This window comes from Triticum aestivum, chromosome 7A (genome assembly GCF_018294505.1).
Source record: "Triticum aestivum cultivar Chinese Spring chromosome 7A, IWGSC CS RefSeq v2.1, whole genome shotgun sequence".
NCBI lineage: Eukaryota > Viridiplantae > Streptophyta > Magnoliopsida > Poales > Poaceae > Triticum > Triticum aestivum.
In genome coordinates, this window is record NC_057812.1 from 404,464,919 (window position 1) to 404,469,292 (window position 4,374).

The 4,374-nt window shown below is 55.2% G+C and overlaps 1 pseudogene; it reads right to left on the bottom strand.

Moving 5' to 3' along the window:
- Positions 1–1,941: 1,941 nt before the first annotated feature.
- On the bottom strand, positions 1,942–3,987 carry LOC123151523 (anthocyanin 5-aromatic acyltransferase-like; annotated as a pseudogene).
- Between the last annotated feature and the right edge of the window lie 387 nt (positions 3,988–4,374).

The following is a 4,374-nucleotide window of genomic DNA, read 5'->3' on the forward strand; positions in this document are numbered from 1 at the left end:
GTCTCTTGTTCCATGTCCTCCCGGCGCCAATGTTGTATCTGGCAAGTGGGTTTTTCGCCATAAGTTCAACTCCGACGGCACCCTTTCTCGCTACAAGGCTCGTTGGGTCTGCCGTGGCGATTCTCAGCAGCCTGGAATAGACTATGATGAGACGTTCTCTCCTGTCGTCAAACCTAGTACCATCCGCGTGGTCTTGAGCTTAGCGGTCTCGTCTTCGTGGCCCATCCACCAGTTAGATGTGAAAAACGCCTTCCTCCATGGTTCTCTCTCCGAAACTGTCTACTGCCATCAACCTCTTGGCTTTGCTCATCCCACTCTTCCCGATCATGTGTGCCACCTTCAGAAGTCTCTCTATGGCCTCAAACAAGTGCCCCGAGCCTGGTTTCAGTGTTTTGCTTCCTTTATCCAACGTCTCGGCTTCTCTCCTTCTCGCTCAGATTCCTCTTTATTCATCTTTCACTCATCAGAGCACGTTGCCTACCTTCTCCTTTACGTCGACGATATTGTTCTCACTGCCTCTTCTTACTCTTTTCTGACCCACATAATCTCTTCCTTATGTACATAATTCTGCATGACTGATCTTGGTCACCTCCACCACTTCCTTGGCGTTGCCGTCTCTCGCTCCTCCTCGGGTCTCTTTCTATCTCAGCGCCAGTACATTCTTGATCTCCTTTCCAAGGCCGGCATGACAGACTGTCACTCCTGCAGAACACCTGCTGAAACGGGACTCTCATCTGATGGCGAGCAGCTCTCACTCTCGGATGCCACACTCTTCCACAGCCTCACCGGCGCACTCCAATACCTTACCCTCACTCGCCCGGAAATCACCTATGCCGTCCAGCAAGCCTGCTTGTATATGCACGACCCTCGTCTCCCGCACATGAGTCATGTCAAATGTGTTCTACGCTACCTCAAAGGAACCCTCGACCACGGTCTTTGTATCACTGTTTCTTCTCCAACTACTCTCACACCGTACTCTGATGCAGACTGGGCAGAATGTCCGGACACTCGTCGATCCACTTCGGGATACTGTGTGTACTTGGGTGATAACTTGATTTCATGGTCATCGAAACGGCAGCTCACTGTTTCCTGGTCGTCTGCGGAGGCTGAGTACCGCTCGGTGGCTCATACTGTCGCCGAAACTGTGTGGCTCCGTCAGCTTCTTCACGAGCTTCACCGCCCTCTTCATCGCGCGACAATTGTCTATTGTGACAACATATCTGCTGTGTACTTATCATGTAATCCTGTACAGCATCGTCGCACTAAGCATATAGAGATAGACATCCACTTTGTTAGGCAGAAAGTAGCATTAGGTGAGGTTCGCGTTCTTCATGTTCCCACCAGCGCTCAATTCGCCGACATCTTCACCAAAGGCTTGCTGGCGACACCCTTCATCGACATTCGCTCCAGCCTCAACGTCGCCGAGCCCGCCGTTGACACTGCGGGGGGTGTTAGACAGAGGACTCGGTCAGAATTGGTTTACTCACGAATACATGCACGATCCACCCATGATCTAGGTGCAAGTCATGCGGCACCTCTATATGTACTCCCTCTTGTGTTCTGTACCTCATTTGAGAAAGAAACACTATCAGTTTTACACATCCTAAATATGACCCAAAATTAGACAGGACTAGTAAACCAGCATTGATAAAATTAGAAGCCGAGATCAGCTCTACTCATACTATTGCAGATCAAGGAAATGAATGGGTTACTTTCTTGTGACAATTCATCCGGTGAACTAGAATCCAAATAGTCGAAACGACGATAAACGACTGATCATTACAGGAATGGAAACAGAATTGGTGCATGACTCATGCTACTCGGCAATGCTACATGTACAAACGAGTTACAGGCTTTTACAGGATGGTTAACCTTGATTGGTCAATAGATGAGCGGGGCGGCCCATCCCCCTGAAAATCAGGGGGGGAAAGGTTTGTGATTGGTTGTTAGATGGTAAGAGCGTGTAAAAGCGTGTAAGTCTTTGTATGTCTAGCATTTTTGCATGCTACTTGTTGTATTTATATTGGATCTATGCAAGTTGGACGGCGTACGGAGTGGCTACTAGCTAATTTTTTGAGATTGTCTAGCCGAGGATGCAGGCCTTGAATGCGTCCATGTGCGCCGGGTCAATGGACACGGAGGCTTGCACCTCGCCGTCGCGCCGGCCACCGACCAGCACCATCTCACCGTCGTGGTTCATGGAGACCAGCTCCACGCGCGCGGGCTTCCCAAACCCGAAGTCGGCCGCCTCGTAGGCCCGGAACCGAGGGCTCGCCGCCACGTTGGTCATCCGCTGAAACGGCAGCCGCATCAGCATCTGCATCCACCCCTTGTCCGTCCCGGACAACGGCGCCGCCTCCATCTCCGCCACAGCCGCCTGCACGGCCCGCGCCGCGCGGAGGATGCCGGACTGGCCGAGGAGGTCCGCCGCGTCGGCGCAGCTGGCCAAGCACGCGCGCACGCAGTTGCCCAGGTAAGCCTCACTGACAGGCGGGTCGAGGCGGGAGCGCAGGTCGGCGAGGAACATGAGGTACGTGTCGTCCCCTGCGCCGAGCCCCTTGGAACGAACGAACGCCGTCCAGCTCAGTGCCGCCAGCGCCACGAACGTCGACACCGGTTTCGGCTTGGGCGCGTCGCCACCGGCAGCAGACTCGGCCGAGGCGAGGTCGTCGATCCGCCGCCTGAGCGACCGGATGTCGTCGGCCCCGAGATAGAACGTCCGGCGCGCCCGCAGGAACCGCTGGCTGAAGTCGTACTGCCCCCTCACCTGCGAGTGGTAAATCAAATACGGGTAAATCACAAGGCGCGATGGTGACGAATTCACGATGAATAAGCTCATTCATGGCAGGCATTGCTTCCTTGCCCACGACTATGCACGGCCATGGAACTGAAAATTGTTCCGTGTGTCATCTATCTTGGAGGTGGCAGGCATACGGTTAGCATGGTGCAACCGACGAACCAACTACAGTTTAGTTGACGTAGCAAGCAAAAGTTGACAAAGCTACCAACGTACACGGAGCTACAAGTACTCCTACATAGATTCACGAACGTGGAAAAAAGGAAAAAAAAAAGATGAATTTACCACAGGGAGATTGGGCGCGACGGTCTTTAGCATGTCGCGGGCGAGCTCGTCGCCGTTGGGGTGCTGGATGACCTCCCGGGCGTAGTGCGGCGGGCCGAGGACCTTGGTGACCGGGGAGCCCTCGCGGGAAGCGGAGGACCAGGCTTCCATGAATCGCCAAACGGCGCGTCCGTCCGCGACTACGTGGTGCACGGACAGGCCCACCGCCAGGCCGCCGCTTAGACGAGTGGCCTGCACTGACAGCACGGGCGCCGGGAGCACCCGGGCATCCAGCTCCGGCACCAGGCTCAGGAATGCCACGATGTCGTGCGCCTCGTCGCCGGCTAGACGCCGCACGTCCATATCGCCCTCGGCCTCCACGAAGGCGTCCCCGGTCTCCACCGCGTACTTGAGCATCCCCGCCAGGGGCAGGTAGTGCGCCAGGGTGTCCGCGAGAGCGCGCTTGAGCCGCTCCACCACCGCCGGGAAGCCGTCCGCTGGATCGGCGGCAGCACGACCCACGGCGAATCGAAGAAGGAAAGTTTCACGTGCTCCCCGCGCTGCACCGACGGCGCCACCCGGGAGACTGCGACAGCCCGCACGGCCGCAGCCTTGGCGGCGGCGTCGGAGCTTGCCTCGCCCATCCCGACGGGTACTTATCGGTCGTTCGCCGGAGAGCTAGGGTGGTGTGAGATGACCGATGGATGGGCGCTTATGGGGTTCCACTTCCAACTGCGTCCAGCTTAAATCGCGGCAGCGGTGGTGGACGTCTTCTTGCGCAGGAAGGAAGGAAGATGGAAGCTGCTGGGCCTACGATCAGAACAAAACTAATAATACGGTCCGATATATATGTATGCTGCCTTGATGGATGTACGTCTCGCTGCGCAGAAAGAAGCGCGCACGCACGATACCAGAGCAGAACTGAAGTGAGATGCTCTTCTGGTTTCTGGTGTACGTACACACTCTCCTTTTTATACCTGGAGACATCCTGACATAACCACTCATTCAGCTCTGCTCATTGGTTATTTACTTTGGAAGCTACCAGCTGGTTCATCGCCGGAGAGTAGTACAAGGTTTGCTCCAAAGGGACAACCTTTTTTTTATTCATTTTCATTTTGGAGGATAAAAACGACAGCTAGCGTGGCTGAACCCTGCCCTGCGGCGGACAAATGTGTGTGTGTGCGCCTATGCATGCTTCTCGAAAAGACCCCAACAACGCCGGAGATGGGTTACTGATACGGTGCTTCCGTCAGGGATCACAGTCATGCAGACCCGACAGAGAATAGTCCAACATTTCGCCTCATGTAATGTTT